At 45.6% G+C, this 19,579-nt stretch overlaps 1 protein-coding gene across 3 annotated transcripts in view; it reads left to right on the plus strand.

The window, feature by feature from the left end:
• The window catches only part of mycbpap (mycbp associated protein), a 233,198-nt gene that overhangs the window by 200 nt on the left and 213,419 nt on the right, over positions 1 to 19,579 (plus strand). The gene's annotated exons all lie outside the window — the stretch shown is intronic.

Below are 19,579 nucleotides of genomic sequence, written 5' to 3' on the forward strand. Positions count from 1 at the left end.
GATCTTCCCCGAGCGGCGGGGGATAGGAGCTTACTTTGGACAGGGATCTGCTTCCAGTGGTGGGGATAGAGGTTTCCTTTGGATGGGTGGGATTTGGGGCCACGTTCGAGGACTTTGAAGAGGAATGGGAGGTTAGGGATGGTATGGCACTTTGCAAGGATGGTGGGGTCAGTGGGGCTTTTGAGAAAAAGAATGATGATGACAGATGAAGGGAATGATAGCATAGTGGTAATTTCTGTGGGTTTAAAAAAATATATGTTTATTGAAACTTTTTCATTTGGACCAAATAGTATAATAATATAATAACAGATGCTACCAATTACAAGTTACAATGTACAAAGAACACAATCAAGAGCACCTCCAATACTAATTCGCCAACATTAAACTAATAATACCCTAAACAACTTCTGGTGACTAAGCCTTTAAAAAAGGAAATGAATGGTGGTCGTCTTCAGTAGAACCACTCTACCGACTCCTTAATGGTGCACTTGACTTTGTCCAAATGTTAAAAACTCCATAACGTCACCCCACCAGACTGAGGCACTGGGTGGAGTAGGTCATTTCCACCCAAGCAGAACTCTCCTCTGGGCTATTAATGAGGCAAAGGTGAGAACATCTGTCTTCACCTTCCCCCCCCCCGGCAGTCCCGATACCCTGAAAAAATGGTCACCAGCGGACAAGGTTCCAGTTCAGTGTTAAGAATCTCTGACATGGTGTTAAAGAAGGAGATGCAAAAGCTTAATAACTTGGGACAAGACCAGAATATGTGTGTGTGATTAGCCAAACCCCGAGAACAGCACTCAGCTGTGTTCCACTCCCGAAAAATAACCACTCCTCCTCGCCTTGGTCAGATGAGCCCTGAGCACCATCTTAAACTGGATCAAACTAAGTTGTGCACAAGAGGATGTGGAGTTGACCCTCTGAAGAGCCTTGCTCCACACCTCCTCATCCAGAATAGGACCCAATTCACCCTCCCATTTTATCTTTACCCCATCCAATGGAACTGACTCCGGTGATGAGATCTGGCCACAAATACCATAATACTCTCCCAGCAGACCCTGACAAAGATAAAATCCTCTTCAACGGGAAGGGCGGTGGTGCCAGAAAAGTCTTCTGCAAAAGAATCATGAATCTGGAAATATCTAAAGAAAATGGTCCTAGGGAGTTGAAATTTTACTGACAGCTCCTCAAAACTGACAAACTTTCCCTCCACTAACAAGTCCCCAAACCTCCCCTCTCATGACTTAAACGTTGAGTCCATGTCCGCTGGCACCTAAAGATGATCACTACAGATGGAGGCCATCAGCAACATGGAGCTAAATTTAAAAGGCTGTCTAAACTGGTTCCAAATTCTCCGGCTGAACACCACCATCGGATTTGAAGAAAATCTCGCAAGAAAGGCTGAAGCAAGGCAGCCAAATGGCACCCAAAGTAGAGCCGCTACATTGACTTGTCTCCATTTGCCCCCATATGGAACCCGGAACACTAAGCCACTCCCGCACTTACTCAATATTGACAGCCTAATAATAAAATAACAAATTGGGTAAAGCCAAACCCCTGGACTGTCTAACCCTCTGAAGAAACGTCCTACGGATCCTTTGGGTCTTTCACCTGCCCAAATAAAAGAGGAGACTTACTTGTTGACTCTGACAAAAAATAATTTAGTGAGGAAAGTGGGGAGACACTGAAAGAAAAAGAAAAACCTCAGGAGGACATTCATTTTAACAGCCTGAACCCTGCCCACCAAGGACAGGAGGGAGGTTATCCCATTTGTGTAAGTCAGATTTGACCCCATTCACCGCCTAGCATAATTCAATTTATGGAGTGAAGTCCAATCATGGGCCGTCTGGATACCCAGATAAGAAAAGCTAGATCTGGCAAGCAAAAAGGAAACATCCCCAGTCGGCTCCCCTCCCTGGGGTATTAACCGGGAAGTATTTGCTCTTATCCAAATTCAACTTCTACCCAGAGAAGGAGCCAAAACTCCTCAGTAGCTTCATTATCTCATCCATCATGCAGACTGGGTCCGTAATATAAAGGAGCAAATCATCTGTGTACAAAGATGCCCTATGCTCCCTCCCTCTCCAACTAATCCCCTTCCACTTATTAGAAGATCTTAACATGATGGCCAGTGGTTCAATTGCTAAATAAAATAGAAGAGGAGACAATGGACATCCCTGCCTCGTACCCCTAGCAACAGAAAATACCTCAAGATCAGGACATTACCGCAGACACTAGCGGTGGGTGCCCTATATAGTAAACAAATCCAAAATATTAACTTTTGCAGAAAACCGAACCTCCTAAGAATCTTAAAGAGATATCCCCACCCCACACTATCAAATGCTTTTCGGTGCCCATGGACACAATCACCTCTGGTTTGGGCACCGGAGAGGGGGAAAGAACAATATTAAACAACCAACATATATTGGCCAAAAATTGCCGACCTTTAACAAAGCCTGTCTGGTCTTCTGTGATCATAACATTTCCACTAGCAATTTTGCGTTCGCATTCAAAAGCAAAATGGGTCAAAATAACCCACATTTTCTGCAGGGTCCTTGTCCTTCAGGATCAGAATGACAGAAGCCTGTGCAAGTGGAACATGCAACAAGCCCCAGGGCAAGGAGTCATTGGACATTGTTATGGGCAGGGTTTAGAGAACCCCAAAATGTATCATGGAGTTCACCTGACCCACAACTTTTAATAGATTGTGGTATGGGGAGCACACAGCCCACTCTACGGGTGTGGTACAGCAGAAATGGAAAAGTATTTTCTAAAGCAAAACAATGTTTATTCTATGAACTCGAGTTAACCTTTTTAAAACATACAGTGAACATCTTAGCAACTATTAATTCAAATACAACACCCAAAGAATACAACACTAAGTAATCCTTTAAGCTTTTCTTTCAACAACCATAAGACTTAAAACACCTTTTACCAGGAGCACATCAGGTTAAAGTCACTACTGTTATTAGTTTTAAATCACCAGGATCGATTTACAGTCTTTAGATTACAGAGAGAGATTCATACACCTTCTGGCTGCGACTGCAGTTATCCAGCTCTGAAACCGAAACTAAAACACACCCTGCAGCAAACGAAAGTAAAAAGCTGACAGACAGCCCAGCTCCACCCACTCTCTGACATCACTGCAGTAATAAACACCCATTTCTTAAAGGTACTCTCACTACAGATACTTATATACACATCCATTTATAAACACCCATTTCGTAAAGGTACTCTCACATGACACCTCCCCCCAAGAAAAATAAATAAACCATCAACTTCAAGATGGTTTCATTTTTCACCTTTTCACTATCCTTTAAGAAATGCACACAGTAAATATACTTTTTCGTTTCAAAAAACAACACACAACACATATAATAATATAGTCAATTTTTTTTCATTTTTCTTCCTGCAACTGAAATCCTTCTCAATTGACATTCTCTTTGAACAAGAAGGTCTCTGCACGATCCGTCCATTTCTCTACGCCTCGGCATTTCTCTTTAAAGTCAGATACTTTAGTTCAATCTGATCACAGAGTCCCTTGCAATTCTCATTGGTTATTACAGCTTTCAGGCAGTCAAATGCCTGTTGAAAGTCTGCTGTCCACTGAAATTTTTGACGTGTCTTCAGCAAGTCCATCAGTGGAGCAACCACGCTACAAAACGTTTTCACAAATGTTCGATCAAATCCACTCATGCCAAGAAATCTAATTATTTCCCTTTGTCTTGAGGGTATCGGAAACTCTTCAAGGAAAGTGACTTGGGCTTTTCCAAATTCACTTTTGGCTAGGTTTATCACCAAACCCGCCTCCTGAAGTCGATCGAATAACTCCATCAAATGTTTTAAATATTCTTTCCATGTCTGGCTGAAAATTACCAGATCGTCGATGTATACCGCACAATTGGGTAATCCTGAAACGACTTTGTTAGTTAACCTTTGAAATGTGGCTGGGGCGTTTTTCATGCCAAATGGCATAACTTTGAATTGGTATATACCATCTGGAATAACAAAACCTGAAATCTCCTTCGCCCTTTCGGATAAAGGCACCTGCCAGTAACCCTTAAGTAAATGTAGTTTTGAAATAAAAGCTGATTGTTCCACTTTCTCAATGCAATCCTCCAAACGTGGGACAGGATAAGAGTCCCTTCTTGTAATTGCATTAACCTTTCTATAGTCCACACACAACCGTTGGGTACCGTCTGGCTTCGGTATCATCACTATGGGTGAGCTCCATTGGCTGCAACCCACTTCAATTATGCCATTTTTAAGCAGACTCTCAATCTCTTTGTTAGCCTGTGCCAATTTTAAAGGATTAAGTCTGTATGGATGTTGTTTGATTGGAACAGCCTTTCCCACATCTACATCATGTATAGCCATTTTATTTCCCAATTTCTCTCTCCAAACTTGCCCACGTGATATCAATAACTCTTTCAGGTCAGTTCGTTTTTCCTCTGGAAGGTAACTCAACAATTTATCCCAATTTTTAAGAACATTCTCGTTTTCCAATTTAATTTGAGATATGTCAAATTCAGTCATCTGGACTTGGTTTGTCACTTTGAGTTAGAATCATTAAAATCGCCTTTTTCTATCCTTCCCTTTCAAAGTATCTTTTAAGCATATTCACATGACACACTCGGTGAGTCTTCCTCCTATCTGGTGTTTGTACCACATAATTCACCTCAATTAATTTCCTTTCAATCTGACAAGGTCCACAAAACCTTGCTTTTAAAGGTTCACCTACCACTGGTAACAACACTAAAACTTTATCCCCAATGGCAAAACTACGAACTTTGGATTTCTTGTCCGCTACCCGTTTCATCACATTTTGTGCAACTTTTAAATGTTGTCGAGCCAATTCACCAGCTCTATTTAATCGTTCCCTAAAATTTGACACGTAATCCAATAATGTAATTTCCGATTTCTCACTCACCAATTTTCCCTTAATCAATTTAAGTGGTCCTCTTACCTCATGACCAAAAATTAGTTCAAAAGGACTAAATTTGGTTGACTCATATAGGTGCATCCCTAATTGCAAACAGTACGAATGGAATTCCTTTATCCCAGTCCTCTGGATAGTCGTGACAATAAGCCCTCAACATTGTCTTTAATGTCTGATGCCACCTTTCTCACGCTCCCTGCTATTCTGGATGGTACGCAGTTGATTTAAATTGTTTTATTCCTAAGCTATCCATAACTTATTTGAATAACCTTGAGGTAAAATTTGATCCTTGATCCGATTGTATTTCAGTGGGTAGTCCATATCTAGTAAAGAATTTAAGTAACTCCTCCACAATCTTTTTAGCTGTAATATTACGTACTGGAATGGCCTCTGGAAACATAGTAGACACATCCATTATCGTCAAAAGATATTGATTCCCACTTTTCGTTTTAGGAAGCGATCCTACGCAATCAATTAGGACCCTTGTAAAAGGTTCCCTAAATGCTGGAATGGGCATTAAGGGTGCTGGTTTTATCACTGCTTGAGGTTTCCCTATCTCTTGACATGTGTGACATGATTGACAAAATTTTAACTACGTCTTTATGTAGTCCAGGCCAATAAAAATGTTTTTGTATTTTAGCTTGAGTTTTCCTTATTCCCAAATGACCTCCCACGGGTACCTCATGTGCAACTCGCAACACCTCCTTTCTATACCCTACCGGTAATACTACTTGATGAACTTCTGCCCACTTTTCATCCGCCTGCATATGTAAAGGTCTCCATTTTCTCATCAAGACATTACTTTTACGGTAATAACACTCTGGTATACACTCAGATTCCTCTTCCGTGTATGCTTTCTGATACATCCGTTTTATTTCTATATCTTTCTGTTGTAACTCCGCCAATTTTCCTGAACTAAAAATATCCGCCTCACCCTCCACCTGTTCTTGTTCTTTTTCAACAATCTGATCAAAAGTCGTTTCTGATAATTGCACTTCAACTTCATCTTCACTCTTTGATCTCTCCTCTTGTCTTAACCTGTGACTTTGCGACCTTGTTACTACACAATCTAGAAAAATCCCACGATGTTCATCCTTCAACACGTCAGTTGTCTGATTTTCCACTGGCTTATCAACCACCGTAGGCATCACTCCCACCTGCGATCCAGCTATATCATTAACCAAGATAAACTGTATTCCTGAACAAGATAGTTTCTCTATTACTTCTACTACCATTTCACCACTCTTCACTGGACTTTCCAACCTTACCTTATATAATGGAACACTACTCCTCTCACCCTGAATTCCACATATTACCACCTTTCTGGCAACATTCTTCCCAAACTACATAACTCCTCGTCTCTTACCTTTAAAGATTGGCTAGCTCCCGTATCTCTTAAAATTGTGACTTCTTTACCTGCTCTTCCTGATACACATGAGTAAACTTTACCCACACAAATACATTCTTTAAAGAGATCTGGCACCTTCTTATCCATCACCTCTTGATAAGGCTGTACAATCTTTTGCACCTCCTTCGCTTCACTTGGGCTTTCCTTTACCACTTTAACAAACCCCACTGTCTTATCTTGTTTTACCACATCAGTATTCCCAGTGCTTTTCTTCAACCACCAACAATGTGACTTTACATGGCCTAGTTTATTACAGTGAAAACATTTGAAACTTTTAATTTCTCTTCCACCCTCCTGGATTTCTTTTTTAATCTGAGATACACTCTCCTTATTATCTCCCGTCAGATCACCTTTACCTTTACCACTTGAGTATTTCTCATGTCCCCAGTTTCTAACCCTCACAGGCTGAAACTGATGTCGGAAACCAAGCTTTGATTTATGAACTAATTCATAATCATCTGCCATTTCTGTGGCTAATCTCGCAGTTTTAACCCTCTGCTCTTCCACATGAGTTCTCACTACATCAGGAATTGAATTTTTAAACTCCTCCAAAAGTATAATTTCTCTGAGAGCTTCATACGTTTGGTTTATTTTCAAAGCCCTTATCCACCTATCAAAATTACTCTGTTTGATCCTTTCAGACTGTTGCTAACTTTTGGTTGGCTCTTAAATGTTGCTCATTGTGTCTTTACTTAATTAGCTCTGTTTCTGTAACCTTTGCTCTAGAGTCGCCGGGTATCTTTATGATACCACCACGAGGTTCAAGTTCAAGTGCTGATCAATAACTCAGTACACCAGTTAGTCAGGTTCAAATCAAAACACATTTATTACACACAGTCAATCACTACTCATGCATAAAACTCTACTTACTAGACTATTTCTAACACTAAAAGTCCTATACTTCGCTTTGGAACTGGCCCACCAGGTCAGGAGAACAAATGGCCTTTCGTTCGATTCTGAGTCTGCAGGATTCAAAGTTGGTATAGACTGGTAGCTAGGAGTGCCTATCACGTAGCGTGCGTTGACTGGAGACTTACTTGGTTGATGTAGCGGCTAGGCAGGTCACTGTCAAGGGTTGTTTCGAGCTGCTGAGTGACCCTGCCAAGAAGGACGAATTGAACTTAGGGATTCTACTTTATAGTCCCCAGGGGCTTTGCGCCCTTTTGGGCTGACCCCGTATCTGGTTCCAAGTGATTGGACTAGGTTCTGATCACTTGGATCGATTTCTCCAATGCTGGAGCTGTTCCCTGATCGCTAGGTGGTTCCTAAGCATCCGTTGGCCTTCCTTTGTCTTGGCTACTGCTGGCGCCGAGGAGTCTGGCTTGGCCTTGTTTACCTTAAATGTTTCCAATTGTTCCTGGGGATCGCTCGTTAATATGCAGATGGTTGTTAGTTTCAGTGCTGTCTGGGTTTCTGCAAGTTCTAATACACAGGAAACTTTGCACCTGCTTGTTTTTCCTGGCTTGACTGAATTTCCCTGCATTCTTTGCGGATCTCCATTTTAAGTCGGGAAGTGGCCAACCCAGGTGGCTACACTCCCACCTTGTGATCCCTAACGCGACGCGTGAAGGATCACATAACTGCGTTGTCTTCACTCCCTGACCCAGCGAGCACTCTTCCATGGCCTCTACACTGACCATAACTATGCACGAAAATTTTAACTGACAATTCTAAGTGGCGCTATGTCACAACCGGGACATGCAGTACAACATATTAAAAAACGGTACCTCTAACTATCTTCCATAAACTACACTCACTTAAACATCCAATCATACTAACTTCCTAACAATACAAAAATAATGGCAGCATTCACATTTTCCTCTGGCTTGGCGGTCAAGCACAGAGTTGTACAATCTTTCAGTTGCAAATGAGACATATTTCTTTATTTACAAATGACGCAAAACAAATGACCTTTATTGTAGATCAAGGGGTTCGGGGGCCTGGTGAAGACCGAAAATAGGGGATCTTATCCTGTATACTGGGGTGCGAGAGCGGTAGGCTCTCCTTTGCCATTTGCTCACGATGCTGCAGAATATCGCCAATGCTAAAAGGGATTCAATGACGTATGAAAGGGAGTACCACGTTATAAACCTATCACACATGATGGTGTGTTGTTACTTGTCACTGGGCTCTGGGTGCTATGGGGAAGTGAATCATTGACGGCCGGGGGGGTTGGGGTCAGGGGGTTCGCGTTCGCGCGTAACCGAATACAAATTATAATGGTAATGAAAAACACGTATGATGTCTTTATTGTTCTCTTCTCTCTTCTCTTCTCTTCCTTTTCGTCTCTTCTCTCTTCCTGGAGCTTCTGGAATTCTGTGGATCAAGCATAGTTTCTGTTACTATCTTGTTTAATATCGTGTACGTTAGCATGTCTGTCTTTTAGTGCCAATTGCCCTTTATAATTGGTCACCTGTGTGACTCCCTCATTTTTATTTCTTAAACCAAATATTTGGACTAGACGTCTAAGAATACTGCCGTACTGCGAGCCGTCACGCAGCCTGTGTGATTTACCATCCTAGTGTTTGAGGATGTAAATAGAATAGGGAAGCAATCCTAAGGGTTGCTAAAACCAAGCAAAAGAATTTTGAACGTAACGAGCCAAAATGGGGTGCGTATGGGCCGCGGCGGGTAAGATTTGGATGGAATCCCTGGGTAGGATGATGATCAATGCCGTATGTGCTCTACCCGAGCGTAGCTGACCAGAGGGGGGTCCTCAGGCAGGGTGGAGACCAATGCCGTTTCTCCACTGCCTGAGCAACCGGCAAGAACGGGTAAGAATGTGGTCATCGTGGGTCTGCCTCTCGAATTAGGAGAGCAACTATGAGTCGGGTTCTGTCGACAGACTAGTTCCTCTGAACTATTGTCTGGGACAAACTTGTACCTTAACAATTTTCTGTCGACAGACTAATTCCTCTGAACTATTGTCTGGGACAAACTTATTCCATTAACAGCTACTGGGCGTCAAAGGGGGTGGTGACGTGGGGCCGTGAAAAACATTCGAGTTTACACACACTTAACGATAACATTAACGAACAAACATTCAACAAACATGGTGCAGGTTCCATCAGAAAGGACACCGTTTCTCCCAAGAGGTTGCTTGAAACTTCATCTGGACACCTCAGTTATCAGTTGCGAAAAGGGTCGCAAAGGGGTTCTCGTTTTGGGAGTCAGACTCAATGTCATCATCTTCTCCCGGATGCCATACTCTTGAATGGATGAGGGTTGCTAAAGCTGCATGTTGTGACTTGGGGTCCATCTCGTCGTTTCGGACGAGCCAGTACGAATTATCGCGGTGCCAAATAGTTGTGTCTAATTCTGTGGAGATGGAGTCGGGGTCGTCATCGTAGGGCAGTGGTCTTTGGTGAGGTTTGTTAAGGAATGTGATCAGGAAGGGTTCACTGGAATCGTGTTCAGATTCGCTGGGTGTTGGGCCTGTTGCATGGGGATAGTAGGGAGGCGTGCTGTGGCTGTTGCCTGTGTCACAGTCGCTGTCGCTACTGCTGCTGTCTGTGGGCGTTCCGGGGCGGAGTCTAAAGTTCGGGGGTGGAGTCGAGGTCGAGTCCGTGGATGAGGTGGACGTGTTGGGGGAGGGTAGGGATACGTTGGCTGTGGGCGGGGCGTGGTCTGCTGCATCGAGCATGGCGTGGTGTGTGTGGTTACACTGCGAGCCATATGCCTTGAGCTGGTTAATATGAAACCACACTGTCTTCCTGTTTGGGTACTTAATCTTCTAAACGGAGGGGCTTACTTTGTCCGCCACGGAGTACGGACCCGAATACTTAGGTGACAGGAACGTGCTGGGGTTGTAAATGGAGAGCATGACCTGCTGTCCTACCTCAAACTCAGTTGCATCCACTGTCTTGTCGAAACAGGCCTTGCTCTGTTTCTTCCTGGTGCCTAATTTTACTGCGGCTGCTAGCTGAGCCGTTTTTACATTCTCTATTAATTGTTTCACTGCGTTCTCGTGTGTGTGAGGGCCGTCACTTCGGGGTTGGTCAAGTCAAGTTCTAATAAAAATTCTGTGCCTTTCATGCGGCGTCTGGTCATGAGAGTGTGTGGGGTGTATCCTGTGGATGTCGAAACAGTGTTACACAAAAACATTAGTGCAAAAGGGAGGACTGAATCCCAAGTGGTGCTGTTTTGTTGGACCATTTTCCGGAGGGTTGCTTTTAGGGTCCGATTCATTCGCTCCACGATACCATTTGACTGGGGGTGATATGCAATGTGGAATTTTTGGGTAATGTCAAATATCGTGAGGACGATCTTCATGACACGTCCCGTAAAATGGTAACATTGGTCAGATTCAATGATGCGGGGGAGTCCCCATCTCGTAAAGATGTGGTGGGATAAAATCTTAGCTGTAGTCTTTGCCATGTTTGTTCTAGATGGGAATGCTTCTACCCATTTCGTAAACGTGTCGATAACAACTAACACATACTTGTGACCGTTCCTGCTCGGGGGCAATGGTCCTATAAAATCAATCTGGAGGTTAGTCCAGGGGCCATTAACGGGGCGGGTGTGGCTAAGCTGAGCTTTCTTCGCATATCTGTCCGTATTGTTTTGGGCACAGATAAGGCAATTTTCAACATAGTGCGTGACGTCTTCCTTTAAATTCGGCCACCAACAGAGCTGCCTGAGGTGGGCTGTAGTGGGGTCAATTCCCTGATGCCCATGACTATCATGGAACAAACAAATAAGCTGATTCCTCGCCTGTTCTGGAACCACATAAAGGGTGTCTTTTAGGACCACACCGTTATGTGAGGTCAGTGCATTTTTAAACCTATCGTATGGGGCTGGAAATCCTTTTAAAATCTCCCTGAGATTAATATCTTGCTTCTGGGCCTGCACTAAATCTTTGTCTGTGAGACCTGAACTGCATTCACTGGGGCGCTTTCGGGGGGGCTTCCAAAAATGTCCATGTCTGGAATCTGCTTTAGCCAGTGCGTCAGCTTTTACATTTCCAGGTGGGGAGGAACGGTGGTGACTTCGTACTTTAATGATACCAAATGTTCTGTCCTGTGCTTTGTCCAAAATGTGCCGGAGCAATGGGGCCGAAGGGAGGGGTTTTCCGTCCGCGGAAACAAATCCTCTTGCTTTCCACAGGAGTAGGAATTCTGTGAGGCTGTTCCAGGCATAGAGGCTGTCCGAGTATATGTCTGCTGGGCTGGGGAAGGAATCTGGGTGATCTATAATGTATGCAATGGCTGCTAGTTCTGCCGCCTGCGCGCCTAAGTGGCCTGGCAGTTTTAACGAGATTTCTTCTAGGGTGCGTCCTCAACATAGATGCCGCATCCTGTAATGCGCTTCCCGTTTAATATAGTGGAAGAACCATCCACATATATTCTCAAGGGTGCGCACGTGTCTGTGTGCTGGGGGCTCTGGGGTGAACTACCTATCTTTTTGGGGGGTGTTTTCGCGATAAAGGGGCCTGTGTTGTGGTGCGGTGAGATGATTTCACATTCGTGGAGGATGCCTGGGTACTGGAGGTTGTCGGCTAGGAAAGTGTGGGTCTTGGTCCTTTTAACAGTGATGTCCCGTCCCTGCAAAAGTAGGGTCCATCTGGCTGCTCTGATCTGGCTTACGGTACCGTCCTTAAGTCGTCCGTCTAGTAAAAGTTGGGTGGGGGTGTGTTCCGTGAGGATTGTGATGGGGTTTAGTCCGGTGATATATGAAAAGTATTGAACTGCCCAGAAAACTACGAGCAGGTGCCTTTCACAGGCCGAAAATCCCTGCTCCACAGGATCTAAAGCTCTGGAGGCGTAAGGCACGGGTCTTAACTGTTCGTGCCGTTCCTGGAGGAGCACGGCCGAAAGGGTACGATCTGTGCTAGCTATCTCTACAGCATAGGGGGAAAGCGGGTCTGGAACCTGTAGTGCGGGGGCTGCAATGAGTGCACGCTTTAAAACATCTACAGCATCCGTGTGCTGCGGAAGCCATTCCCAAGGGGCTCCTTTCTTTAGGAGTTCCGAGAGGGGCGCTGCTTTGGTGGCGAAACCGTCAATATGGTTTCGGCAGTAGCCAACCAGTCCTAAAAATGACTGGAGGGCGGAAACATTTTGGGGAAGGGGCAATTTGACAATCGAGTCAATTCTTTTATGCTCGATCTCGCGTTTACCATGCGTGATAATCGTTCCCAAATATACCACCTTGTTTTCCAAAATTTGGGCCTTCTTGGGGTTCACTTTACATCCAATTTGCTGTAGGAGTTCCAGGAGTTCGGACAGAAGCGCGATGTGCTCTGCCTTGGTGTCTGTCTGCAGTAATAGGTCGTCTACATACTGGACCAGACATTCCGGGCGAGAAAAGTTTGATAAACCATTGGCCAGCTGTTGGTGGAAAATGGAGGGGGAGTTGTGGAATCCTTGTGGAAGGCATGTCCGCGTGTACTGCTGACCTTTAAAAGTGAAGGCAAATTTGTATTGGCACGCTTTTGCCAATGGAATGGACCAGAATCCGTTACTGATGTCCAAAACCGTAAAATATTGTGAGTTGAGTCCCTGTTTGAGCATGGTCTCGGGACTTGTGACTACCGTGGGTGCTGCTGCGGGGGTGACTTTGTTGAGTTCTCGGTAATCGATCGTCAGTCGCCATGATCCATCGGGCTTTCTCACTGGCCAAATCGGGGCATTAATAGTAGAGGCTACTGATCTAAGTATGCCTTGTTCTAATAGGCTATCGATAACTTTTGAGATTTCTCCCTCTGCCTCTTGGGGAAATCCATATTGCTTCTGGGGTCCAGGGACAGGTCCTGTTATTTGAACCGAACCAACCATCCTGCCGCATTCATGTTTATGACTTGCAAATGCGGTCCTGTTCTTCTGGAGAACTGCCCTAACCTGTTTGTCTGCGCTAATCGTGGTCAGGTCAAACCAAAAATCGCCGACTGCGCTAATCTTATTAGCATACTCACCTACTGTGAGCATTGCAGGGGCTCTTGCTGACTTTGTCATTTTCCAGACACATTAATTTACTGGATCAAATGAAAGGTTGTGGGAGTTCATGAAATTGATGCCCAAAATGTGTTCTGCTGTGCGGTCCAGATCGACCAAAACTATGGGGTGTTTTGTTGTAATGTTGCCAATTTGAATGGGTACAGGGGCTGTGATGTGTCCCTGTTGTGAGTGGCCTGTGAAGCCGCTGAGGGTGATTGTGGCTGTAGTGGGCCACAGGTCTTTTTGGAACATGGTGGAGGAATTAATTGTGGTGCGGGACCCTCCTTTGTCCCAGAGAAATTCGATGGGCTGTCCCTGTATTTTTGCTACAATGACCGGTCGGCCGGACCTATCCCAAAGGGTGTCGCAGACCCAGGTGGGGAAGCCCGAATACCGTCAGTCAGTTCCGTTCATGTCTGTCTGGTCTGAACGGGTGCTTACACTATGTATGGGCTTTGTCCTGTTATTCAGAGTGCCTGCCTGCTGGGCTCTCTGTGGCTTTCGTGGGGCATTGCACTCTCATGCAAAGTGACCTAATTGTCCACAGTTGTGACACTTCTGTGGTTTCTGTGAGGGGCTGTTCATACCTTTGTTCACCCATGCGGGGTTCTGGTACGCTTTAATTGCTTGGATATCTGCCTCTGCCTGCTGTTCTTCGGGTTTTCTAATCGCGGGTTTGTTGTGGACAGATTGCTCCCAGGGGCGGGACAACCTTTTTAAAACCCACTTTTCGTTGTGCGCTTCTTCCGAGGGGTCATAATTGGTACAAACCTTTTGTCCTGCCTCTATGGCATGGGAGATAAGGGTGCGGGTCCATTTGGCCATGTTGTCTGGGGACAAATGGGCACGGTCTAAGTTTCCGAAAACGGCTGTAAAATGGATCCACAGGCGTCCAGCAAACGCTGTGGGGTGTTCTGTTTTCTTCTGCCTGCACTTCTTCAGGCCTTCTACTGGGTCACCTCTGTTATAACCGATCGCGTCTAGGATCGCCGTGTGCATCTCTGCAAGGGTGCCTCCTCCTACATTCTGTGGGTCGGGAAGGGCTGCTACAACAGAAGGGTCTAAGCTTAAAACTGTGATCTTCACTTGCTCACGCTCATCCAGGCCGTACATGGTCACCTGCTGCTTCACTCTAGCAAAGAAGTGGTGGGGGTCTGAGGTGGGGAGGAACGGTGTGATCTTTTCGCACGCGTCCCGTAACTGGGTCACGGTTAACGGGGTGGTGTAAAGGAATTCCACGTCTCCGTCCGATGTGACTGTGCGGTGGGTAGTTACTGGATTCATGGGTGCCTGATCTATCTGCTCTGTGGGGGGTTGGGGTGCTTTTCTCCTTTGGGGCTTTCCTTGCGCACATGTTCCCTGTACATATCTATGCGTGGTTTTGTTTAGTTCTTGTCAATCAGGGCCATCTTCTTCATTTAATTGGGATCCAAAGGTGCTTTGAAACCCATTTTGCACTGAAAGCAAAGACTGCAGTTCCGCAATCTGCTTCCGGCATTTTGCATGATCCACTGAGCTTTGTCTGTGCTCCATGGTGGCAGCATGGCGTGCTCTTAACGCTGCTTTTAGATCGCTGCACTGCCTTTGCAATGCCTCTACCTGTTTCTCTGTCTCTTTTACCAGGACTGCACGTTGCGTGTCCTGATAGGCCTTATCGTATTGGGTTTGGAAGCTGCTCAGATGCGCTAGACAAGACTGGTGTGCCCACTTGGCATCATCCACCTCTCCGTCGTTTGCTGCCAACTTCCTTCTCAATTCTACATTCACTCTCTCGATCTCACGAACATCAACCTTGCTCATTCGATGTCTCTCTTCTATCTCTTTGCGGAGCGTCCGAACGACCTCCTCTGTGCCTCGCAAATGTGCCAGACAGGACACGATTGCCATCGGCTTACGAGCTTTCCCTAAGCTCTTCTTATGGATTTCGCTCAGGTTCTCCCACCAAGTATGTCCTATACTCCCGGGACCTGTTTCCTCATTTGAACAAAAGTCACTCCAAAGGGGCCATCCCTTCCCTTTGAGGTACCTTCTAATCTCAACTTCCCAAACGGGACACTGACCTACTCTGCTGCTGGTCGCTGCAACCACAAATTCTTGAGGGTTCATGAGGCGTTTCATTGCCTTCATTGCCATTTTTCCTATCTGAATGATCTCTTTTAAAATTTGGAATGAGGGATACTAAGGCGGTGCTGTAAACACGGGTACGGTGTTCGCTATTTTCCGAAATACAAACTCCCGACAGTTTTTCGCAACAAAATCTATCAGTTTTACCTTATAACCCTGTTAGTTACGCATGCATTAACACTCTTCCGAATTATGAGGATTGATCAGAACTTGTGAATGTTTCTGTTCCCAATTGGACTCTCAATTCAAATTTTGGGTTCTCTCGGAGGGGTCGGCCATTTCTAAGTCGGCTCCCGTCAGATGTTGCTAACTTTTGGTTGGCTCTTAAATGTTGCTCGTTGTGTCTTTACTTCATTTGCTCTGTTTCTGTAACCTTTGCGCTAGAGTCGCCGGGTATCTTTATGATACCACCACGAGGTTCAAGTTCAAGTGCTGATCAATAACTCAATACACCAGTTAGTAAGATTCAAATTAAAACACATTTATTATACACAGTCAATCACTACTCATGCATAAAACTCTACTTACTTGACCATCTCTAATACTAAAAGGCCTATACTTAGCTTTGGAACTGACCCACCAGGTTAGGGGAACAAATGGCCTTTTGTTCAATTCTGAGTCTGCAGGATTCAAAAGCTGGTATAGACTGGTTGCTAGGAGTGCCTATCTCGTAGCCTGCGTTGACTGGAGACTTACTTGGTTGATGTAGCGGCTAGGCAGGTCACTGTCAAGGGTTGTTTCGAGCTGCTGAGTGACCCTGCCAAGAAGGACAAATTGAACTTGGGGACTCTACTTTATAGTCCCCAGGGGCTTCGCACCCTTCTGGGCGGACCCCATATCTGGTTCTAAGTGATTGGACTACGTTCTGATCACTTGGATCGATTTCTCCAATGCTGGAGCTGTTCCCTGATCGCTGGGTGGTTCCTAAGTGTCCGTTGGCCTTCCTTTGTCTTGGCTCCTGCTAACGCCGAGGAGTCTGGCTTGGCCTTGTTTACCTTAAATGTTTCCAATTGTTCCCGGGGATCGCTCATTAATATGCAGATGGTTGTTAGTTTCAGTGCTGTCCGGGTTTCTGCAAGTTCTAATACACAGGAAACTTTGCACCTGCTTGTTTTTCCTGGCTTACATAGAACAACTGTGCAGCACAGAACAGGCCCTTCGGCCCTTGATGTTGTGCCAAGCATTGTCCGAAACCAAGATCAAGCTATCCCACTCCCTGTCATTCTGGTGTGCTCCATGTGCCTATCCAATAACCGCTTGAAAGTTCCTAAAGTGTCCGACTCCGCTATCACAGCAGGCAGTTCATTCCACACCCTAACCACTCTCTGAGTAAAGAACCTATCTCGGACATCCCTCCTATATCTCCCATCCTGAATCTTATAGTTATGCTCCCTTGTAACAGCTACATCCACCCGAGGAAATAGTCTCTGAACGTCCACTCTATCTATCCCCGTCATTATCTTACAAACCTCTGTTAAGTCGCCTCTCATCCTCCTCTGCTCCCTAGCTCCCTCAACCTTTCCTCATAAGACCTACCCTGCAAACCAGGCAGCATCCTGGTAAATCTCCTTTGCACCTTGTCCAATGCTTCCACATCCTTCCTATAATGAGGTGACCAGAATTGCACACAATACTGCAAATGTGGTCTCACCAGGGTCATGTATAGCTGCAGCATAACCCCGCGGCTCTTAAACTCAAGCCTCCTGTTAATAAACGCTAACACACTATAAGCCTTCTTCACGGCTCTATCCACTTGAGTGGCAACCTTCAGAGATCTGTGGACATGAACCCCAAGAGCTCTCTGTTCCTCCGCATTCCTCAGAACCCTGCCGTTGAACCTGTAATCCGCATTCAATTTTTGACTGAATTTCCCAGCATTCTTTGCAGATCTCCATTTTAAGTCGGGAAGTGGCCAACCCAGGTGGCTACAAGACTCCATGTATGTTTGACCAAATTCTTTCCTTAAATTTCTAAACCTTTGTCTGTAGGCTTTAGGCATTAGTTCATATGCACCTAAGATGGATTTTTTCACCTCCTCATACAACCCAGATACTTCCTCCGGTAGTGATGCAAACACTTCACTAGCCCTACTTACCAGCTTTGTTTGAAACAGTAATGCCCACATGTCCTGTGGCCATTTCATTTGTTTAGCCACCTTCTCAAATGAAATGAAAAAGGCTCCCACCTCCTTCTCGCCAAACCTTGGCAATGCTTGGGCATATTTAAATAGATTCCCACCAAGCCTTCAATTATGACGCTCTTTCTCAGTATCCTCATCACTGTCCACCAACTGTACGTTTCCCTTTACATCTGCCAATTTTAACTGACTGTTCATGGCCATTTTATGAAGTTCAAACTCTCTCTTTTTCCCTTTCCTCGCTATCTCTTTCCTTTTCCTCTCTATCTCTCTCTTTGTTTCTTTCTTCTCTCTCCTTTTCTTTTTCTCTGATCTGTATCTCCATTTCTCTTTCTTTTTATCTCATGGCATGTTCAAGCTGCTTTAATTCTTTTTCATGTTCAAATTGCTTAATCTGCAACTGGATCTTTGCCATTTCTTTTTTTTTAGTGTTTTTATTCTCCATTTTCACATTTTCCTTCAAAATTTACACCCCACCAACAGGCAACAAACAGTAACAAATACAAAGTCAATACCCTTAACATCAACAACGAGCCCATCCTCCCACCACCCCACCCAACTGTCAATATATGCCTCAAATAAAACAAACCCTCTCACGGTGGGAAAAAAAACAAAAGCGAAAAAGAAAAGGGAGTCTGGAATCGCCCATGGCCACCATTAACCGATAGAGTCGCGCCCCCCCTCCCACGACAACACTCAATGCCATCCAACCTCCAAAGGAGTACCATAAATGACACCCAAGAGTTGTAAACCCCCCCTCCCCAACTCCTCCCCCTCCACTTCCTCTTGTAAAACTCCTCCCCCCAAACTCGGTTCCTTCCCCCCCAACTTTCCACCCCGGCTAGACCACTCGGACCCTGTTCTGCCAGGCTCCGATGGCTGCAGCCCCTTCCCCCACCTCACTCCCGTTCACTGGCCGGCTTAAACCGGCCAGCGTGGAGGCCCCCGCCCGGGTCCCTTTCCCCCTTGCCCGGCCCCAGGAAAAACCAATAAGTCCCCTTTTAGCACACACACCCCGCATATCCACCTACACCCCAAAGAGCCCTCATTTCGACTGAAAGTCCCATTTCTTCCCTTGTCCAAATAAACACAACGTTGGCTCCTATAGTCCATACACCAGCATGCAGTGAAACAAAAAAGAAAAAAAAATACAGTCATGAGGCTACATTGGTACATGACCATTTCTCAATTCTACCACAGTCCTTCTGCCTTCACAAACTCCTCCGCTGCTTCTGCCGTCCCAAAATAAAAGTCCTTGAACTTGGAGGTCACCCTCAGCTTCGCTGGATATACAATGCCGCACTGCACCCTGCTAACGTACAGTGTCCTCTTCACCCGGTTGAAGGCAGCCCGCCTCCTCGCCAGCTCCATCGTAAAGTCCTGGTATAGGCGTATACCAGCTCCAGCCCATTGCACCACCCGCTTCTGCTTGGCCCAGCACAGGACCTTCTCCTTCACACTGTACCTACGGAAGCACAGAGTCACTACCCTTGGCGGCTCACTCGCCTTTGGTACAGGCCTCCACAACCGATGAGCCCGATCCAGTTCATATCGGGAGGGATCCTCCCCCACCCCCAATAGTTTCACCAGCATCGCGGCAAAATACTCAGTCGTCCTCGGTCCTTCAACTCCTTCAGGCAGCCCCACAATCCTCAAATTCTGTCGCCTGGATCTGTTTTCCAGGTCTTCCATTTTTCCTCGCAGATCCTTGTTGATCTCCATCACCTTCCGCATCTCATTCCCCATCGAGGTAAGTTGACCACTGTGCTGCAGTACTGTCGCTTCCACTTCCTTCAGCGCCTCCCCTTGCTCCCGCACCTCCGCCACTGTGCTCGCCACCACCGTCCTCACCGGGGTAATTGCCTCCTCCACCAGCACTTTCAAAATCACCCCCATCTCCTTCCTCATTGCCTCCATATGTTTCGTAAACTGCCTTTCGAATTCCACGGTCATCACCTTAGTTATTTCTTCAGCCGTAAGCAATGCGGCCTCCACTAGCGCTCCAGCCTCCATTGTCTTTACTGACCCCGCGGTGA

The sequence above is a fragment of the Scyliorhinus torazame genome, chromosome 18 (genome assembly GCF_047496885.1).
Source record: "Scyliorhinus torazame isolate Kashiwa2021f chromosome 18, sScyTor2.1, whole genome shotgun sequence".
In the NCBI taxonomy this organism is placed as follows: domain Eukaryota; kingdom Metazoa; phylum Chordata; class Chondrichthyes; order Carcharhiniformes; family Scyliorhinidae; genus Scyliorhinus; species Scyliorhinus torazame.